Source organism: Sardina pilchardus, chromosome 6 (genome assembly GCF_963854185.1).
Source record: "Sardina pilchardus chromosome 6, fSarPil1.1, whole genome shotgun sequence".
NCBI classification, from domain to species: Eukaryota; Metazoa; Chordata; class Actinopteri; order Clupeiformes; family Clupeidae; genus Sardina; species Sardina pilchardus.
The window spans coordinates 18,211,972-18,219,471 of record NC_084999.1 but is presented as its reverse complement, the minus strand read 5'-3'; the positions used below and the strand labels follow the sequence as shown (position 1 = coordinate 18,219,471).

Genomic DNA, 7,500 nt, shown 5'->3' with positions numbered 1-7,500 from the left:
AGTCCTTGTTTGAAAAGTGCCTTATGCAAATAGGTAGCAAATCAGCGCCATTGTACAAACCTCTCTTGCCATGGACAACCCCGAAGAGACAATACGACTGTATGCTTTCTCTGAGCTAAACAATAGCGTGCAGAGTGGCTCGCAAATGAACAGCTACGCTGAAAATCCACAACTCTGTCACTCTGTGTCATTGTTAACTGCTGAAACGCAACTCCAAAAACACACAAACAGTTTGAGAGAGCACTTCAATTGCGTAGTAATTTTCCGTGTAAAATCCCAGTTGTTACTATAACTGCAACTGCAAGTATAGATCACATACTGAAGATTTGCTTCAGAAATTCGATTTAGTCCAGATGATAAACATTGGTTCATTATTCATTCCAGCACCTCATGCCAAAAGACCATGAGCTTATAAGTAACTTTTGTATTTAAATGTACTTTACTGTAAATGGACCCTCTCTGATGCAATAAAGACCCATACGTTACAATAAATGGTCACATGTTCTCTGCTAATAAAGGTCTATAGAAATGAGCGGCTTCACTCCATAGAAACCGATAACAAGCGCAAGGGAACTTCACTTCAGTGTGGTCTGACCAGCGCTAGTCTACACCTGTTACTGGTAAGTTACCAAACGTAATCTCCTTTGTCCAAACCGGTCTATTGACTTCGGTAACAGCCCCAAATGTATTCATTTCTCCAGCAGGATGACTGTGGTGGGAGGGGAAGGTGCGGGGCTGAGCCAGGAGCTGAGGCTACCCAACAGAGAGGCCATTTTGAAGCCTCGTTGGTGTGTTCTGCTGAGAGAAAAGTGATGGGGGGTGGGGGGGTTAAAAAAGGGGACAAGAATCACTGCGCTTTTTTTTTGTCCTTTCCCCTTCCAAGAAAAAAGTCTGTCTGGCTGCTCTGACCCTACAGTGGAGAAAGGGCAAAAGGGAGCCATTGTCTCTTGGTGACAAGTAGACCAGCTCTATTGACTGTACTGTCTATGGGAGGTGGGCGGGAGAGAGTAGGGGGGTGGGAGGGGGGGACTGGAGGGGAAGGAGGGCCCACAATGGTTGTTTTTTCTACTTGACACTTGGAGTCTAAATCTGCTTGCCCAGAGAATAAAGAGCAGGACAAATCCATGGCTCGGCCCCACAGACACCCACCCACCGGACTCCCTCCGCGCCCCCGCCGACCCCCGCCCATGCCACACACACTCCAGCCATGCTGAGGAGAAAAGTCACTGGGGCCACGCGGAATTCCAGCCCTGGGCCACTTCAAGGCGCACACACGCACACACACACACACACAAAAGCTATGCCTATCTACCAGGCTAAGGGTCACAATAGCACCACCACGCACAATGAATATGACCATAGCAACGGCGTGGCTGCCATTACTGCTGGCACCATGGCGATGACGGTGACAGCAAATACTCATTCTGAGACTCATGTGAGAAACACACTCGAGGACTCGAGGCTAAATTCCAGCCCAAATATAGCTATATGACAGGATTACTGTCTAAATATGCTTAATACTGGATTAAACATTGCAGTCAGCCAAACTCTTGCTTCTATCCTTTCACAATACTAAACTGTATTACCAAAGAAAAGATTTCAAGATTCAGACAAACAATCTGTTATGTGTGCATACATCACGGCCATACCATGCGCCTTTATAGGTTGCACTTATGCATTATCTCTCTGAGACAAGCCTCCAGGAGTGACGGAGTTGACTTTCTCTCAGCCGCCACCACGGCGGTGACGTTTTTTCCCCTTCCGCACTTGCTGAGCCATGAGAGGCGACATATTACACACGCACACACACACCTACAGCACCTGCAATGCAGCAGCCCTGGGAGAGTGGCAGGTTAGCTGAGCCAGGCAGGGGGGGGGGGACAGAGGCCAGCGACTGTCCGCCTCGCTACGCACACAAGGGGCCGAAGGTGAAGTACGCATGGACACTTCCTAATAAGGCGTGATTGCGGAAGGTGCTGGAGGGAAAAAAGGAAAATAAAGAAGGGCTGCGCCTCTCCTGCTGCTCAAGTTCACTTCCACGCCATTTGCCTTGACCCCAGAGAGAAGGGCGGACGACTAAGAGATGGGAGCAATCGTCCCCAAATTACAGCCCACGGGCTGGATACGGCCCGCCACCTCATTTTGGGTTACCCCCCAAAACATAATGTAACCATAACATAAAAAGCGTAATGTATATGTTATCCGGCCAGCACGGGTCCAACACTGTCTTTAACTTTAACCTCAATTTCCCCCAATCATTCTTTTTGGAACATCAGATGACTTGGAGCCGGGCTCATAAGCTCACATGTGAGAAAGATATGCCCATACTGCTCGGCACCTCCTCATGCCTCCACCTCAATGGTGCACCCCCCCTGCTACCCCCCCCCCCCTCCCCCACTCCCTCCCTCCTTGCCCTGCGCGCTGACAGGAGATTCACCCCAATGTCAACAGCACACAGTGGCAAGGTGTGATCTGATTCGGAGCGGGGGCCCCCCCGCCGGCCGCGTCCGTGTAATGGCAGCTCGGATGGTTCCCCCTAATGGTGCTCGTCGCCGGGGCTGATCTGGTTGAGCGCCTCTGTCCACTCCTCCCCGCGGCGAGGAGCACAGAGTCGCACTCAGCCGGATCTGATGGAGCTTTTCCACTTGGCAGCACCTCCCTGACACAGAGCCTTCTGCACTGGGGAGGGCCATTCAGAATCAAGACGACTGTCAAGTCAAATCAAACACATCTCTGGCCACAAAAAACACACACACACACACACACAAAGAACGAAAGAAAAGAAAGAAAGGGAGAAAGAAAGAAAGAAACTTAACAAAACTGTAAGGGTAGAGAAAATGACGCCTGTTTTTGTCGTAACCAAGGAGGGAGCGGAGAATGGGATTGAAGGAGAGAGCGAGAGTGCCTACAAATACGAAAGGTCCTCAAAGTAAACCGAAGATTACTCCAGATCACGTCTGACGAAACAAAAACAAAACAAAAACGGTTGATGTGGGTGCACCCACAGGCCTTTGCCTTGTCATCAGCTAGTAGCCCGCTGGCATGCTGGCTAACTGGTGGCCTTGGGATGGCCTGAGGGGGACCTGGGCTGACCGGGGGCCAGGGGGCCGGCGTCGCCACAGGGCCCAGCAGCACCGGTGGCTGCCATGTGATCCCAGGCGCTAAGCTGCTGCATGCTCCGTGCTGGCCAGGAGGGATCAGTGGCTTATTAGATTAAAAGTGGTCCCGTTCGGTTCAACCAAGCCAGCTACAACACGCCACATTATAGGAATATGACTTGTGTTCACATGGACACTGAGTATCCCGGTTATAGCTACAACACGCCACATTATAGGAATATGACTTGTGTTCACATGGACACTGAGTATCCCGGTTATTATCAGGGGTTTCCAATTTTGTCTTTGGCCATGTGAACATATCCTGATTTCAGAACTCTGAATCTGGCTATGCGATATTCCAACAAAAAAAAAGCCGGGATACGCGTGTATACACCTTCCCGGAATTTCTGACAATTGCTGACAAAGATTTAAGAGCACTATGTGCAAGACAGATTGCTGATAAGAACCAAAGGTCATCAAACAGCAAAAAGAACACTGTAATCAGCAACCGGGATAATAGTATTTTAGACAAGTTTCTATGAGTTCATGTGAACACCATGTCCTCCTGAATATGATCAAAATTGGGATAAGCCACATAACTGGTATACTGAAGTGCAAGTGTAAATGCAGTCTATGTCAGATTCCTTGATTTGTACTATGTGCAGTGAAGGACTGTGGGTGAAGGACTGAACATGTATCATTTCCAAAAGGATGTTGTCAAAACTTTTAAAAATTAGGATTTAAGCAAAGCTAAATAAATCCATGAAGAAACATTATCAATGGGGATATAAAATGAGGAAGATTATCCTTCAGAAGGTTTTTTAATAAATTGCTATCAGGGTCATATTGCTCCCTTGCAAATGCTGGGAAAAAAGGCTTTTGCTTTTGGCTAAATAAATGTTATAACAATATGATCAGCACAACACCTAAGGTCCTCTTACCATTTTGAAGTTGTAAGCCTTCCGCCATGTGTGTCTTCTTGACTTCACATGTTGAATGGGGGACGCCTTTCAGGAGTGTAATGGGATTCTTGTTACTTTCGGTTATCTAGCTTTATGAAGAATGTACATCACTCATACAGCTAGATAACCAAAGATAACAGCCAACCCCTAGGCAACCCATAACCACACCTCCAGGGAAGCAGTCAGACTGGCAAAACTCTCGCCTAAAATTTAGAAGATTTAGGTTTAGGTTAAAACACGTAATGGTAATGAAAGAACACAATGGAGGAAAATACATCAATTCATATTGATATTGAGTCTTGTCACAGAAATGCATAAATATAAATTCAGCTGCCACAATCCACAGCAATGCTTAAAAAATGCTAAATCAACACAGTCCTACTCAGAACCATATTTTTTTGGCTTTGTTGCTAAACATCTGTACAGCGGTGGTTGGATGGCCAGTGCTACAACTGTGGCAGCGAGGGAAGGGGGGGGGGGGGGGGGGCCACACTTGTCATTTTCAGCCGAGCAACCAGCGTGAGCCGCGCTGCCACTCTCAGAAAGAACCAGTTGAAACTGGCTGCGGCAACTCGCCTCACAGGCCTCCGAACCTCTTGGTCTCCCCATGACAGGAGCACGCGCGCGCACACACACACACACACACACACACACACACACACACACACACAATCATGCCCCATAATGATCCACAAACAAAAGCTAGAGACCCTGTGTCTCAACATTAGTTCAAGAAAGGCTTCTGTGGTACTTAATTGCCACAGCATAAAATGCAGGTAGTCATTTTAGTACACTGGGCATGATGGTATAAGGGAAAATAAATATAACAAACAAAAAGAAAGAAAGAAAGAACGAACGAAAGAAAAACAATCACATTTTGTGCATTACAGAAGGTCTAATTAAAAGCCTGTCTGTGTCCAAGCTCCTCCCATCTCTCACAGAGGTGTAATAACACAGAGTGAGAGACAGAGAGGAGGGGAGAGGGAGGGAAAGAAAGAAAGAAAGAAAGAAAGAAAGAAAGAGAGACCAAGGAGGAGAAAGAGTAAGATGAAGAGCAAAAGAGGGAGAGAGGTTAAAAAAGACAAACTGACTGAAGGGACCAGAACCCAAAGCCTCAAAATGGCTGAACTGGTGAATGCTTGATATCAGCATGTTTTCTTTACACTGCCTGTCATGTTCATTCAATTCTTAATTTTTTTCTAAAAAAAAAACCCATTAATATCTAACATGTAAAAACCTCTCTCATTCTCATTCAAAGCTTGGCTATTGCCAACAAACAAAGAATGCATTTAAACACCTTTGCAATGCCACCCAGCCTATACACACATGCGTATGATCATGTGTTATGACACAAAGCCATCAGAGGGGAAACAATACATAAATGATCCGTATTAGTATTAAGTAGAACTCTGGTACGAATTATTTTGATAACTTACTGGCTACACATAGACTATAAGAACATAATGGAATAAATTATATTTGCTGTTCTCACACAGGTGCCTTTCCTACAACTGTATTGTGCAGAGTGAACCTTTTAAAATAGCTGACTTGTAGATAATATGGACATTTTAACATGATCCTCCATATCTCCAGAAAGAACATACAACTTCCTAAATTTCCAATGGACACACTTTGTATTGATCAGTAGTGTGAAAGTGTGTCCATGTAATTTTAGACATTTGACACATTCTGTTGATACATTTCTAACTATGTTAATAAATAATCTTTTAATCTCCCCTCTACCTATACATTTAGTCAGGGTGTTTTAAATCAAATAAGCTTAGCTTTACTTGGGCAATTTACTGAGCTTTCCATGACAATTTTATTATTATTTAGAATTATGTGAATAATACAAATAATAATAATAATAACAAAAATAATAATATCAATTGTAACAATACTAGGCCCATTTCAATATCATATTTAACTCCTCTTATTGTGATTATACATCAACACTTCCTATAGAAAGTGAGGAAACCTCTAAGGTACATTTACAGAGAAATCTTGAAAAGCTCTTTCTCTGCCAGGTGTTCTCACCAGCACTGGCCTAAAACTACATGCAATTGCCTTGGGATTTTTCATTCACTAGCTCGCCAACAAATAGGCTACGTACGTTTTGGCACTGGTCTGAGGGATGATGACGTTATCAGTGTGCTGGATGAGCTTTGTTGTGTTAAAACATTTTGGGTGGATCTTTCAAATAAATACATAAATAAAGTCTAACCCTGGCTTCTTCTTTCAGCTTTTGTGAATGAATGAAACACTGTCTTACAGTGTTTTTTTCGGTCAGAACGAACAGCAATTTTTTTTTTTATCCAAATCTGCTTTAGGCTACTATAACAGTGATAAAATATAGGCTGTGTCTTGGCATATGACTGCACCCATCTTGCTGGTAGTAGGCCTATGAAACAGCTGCACTCAATCAGGATAAAATACAGCACCTGCTTCAGTCTGAAAGGATTGTGTTGTAGTTCTGAAATGTCAACAGGCTGTCGTTAAATAAAATGTAGGCTACAGCAGGCACAAACAACTATAATTATTACACGAGGAGACAGGAACCTCGACCCCTGCAACTGCAATTTAATGCCATTTACACTATTTGTGACTATAATTTTAGGGGTAATTCGAATCTGATTCAATCACCAGCCATATAGGCTATCGTGTGGCTTTTCATTGTACCAAAGTATGGGCTAACAACAACAACATTTTGATCAAATTCTCTTAGTAGGGTCTAGATCGTTTGATGCAACTATTTTTTGCAATGTAATTCTATTTTTTAGTAGCGATCATTTAACCTGAGAGTCACGCATAGTGTCTACAAGGTTAAGGACTAAAGAAAAAGTAAAGGAAAAAAGGAGACAATTACCTAAATGCTGTCTGATTCTTCTAGTGTTGTCCAAGATCACCCTGTGATGGATTAAAAGACAAAGTTACATGGAGCTGTTTAGAAAACACCATTAATAGAAAACATCATCTCATGCTTCTTTGAATTTTGCGGATCTGGATTGCGCTCAAATTTCCTTCCAGTGGACGTTAGTGAGCCGTTTTAAGATGACGTCACCCATAAGGCCTTGTAGGTGAAGCAGTCAAATATATGAATGAAGCATACGGCTTCCAGACTCACTGGGTGATACCCTGATGGATGTGTCCAACTGTTAGCCTACACAGTCGATGACATATCACTCATGTTCTTGTTTTAAAACATTGTTGCACCTGTAGGTGTATTTTCGCTCAATGTTAGCGATCAGATAACCCCTTTTCAGTGCATTGCTGAAAAAATACAGATAAGACATTCAAAATGTGGGCTGAATGGCATACACATATTTGTTAATATCAAATATTATGCCACTCTTTGTTCGAAGTAAAAGTGCAGGATTTTTTTTGGAAGTATATGCTGCTTTGACCCTCCATCATGCTTTGGAAGTAGCTACAGTTATTAG

General features: G+C 43.8%; 1 long non-coding RNA gene across 1 annotated transcript in view; it reads right to left on the bottom strand.

The window, feature by feature from the left end:
- LOC134082085 (uncharacterized) overlaps positions 1 to 7,500 on the bottom strand; it is a 16,713-nt gene that overhangs the window by 7,521 nt on the left and 1,692 nt on the right. The window contains exons 2-3 of the long non-coding RNA XR_009939562.1: positions 6,927 to 6,967; positions 4,040 to 4,263 (exon numbers count right to left, since the gene is read on the bottom strand). This is a non-coding gene — a long non-coding RNA (uncharacterized LOC134082085). The remainder of the gene's footprint in view (positions 1 to 4,039; positions 4,264 to 6,926; positions 6,968 to 7,500) is intronic.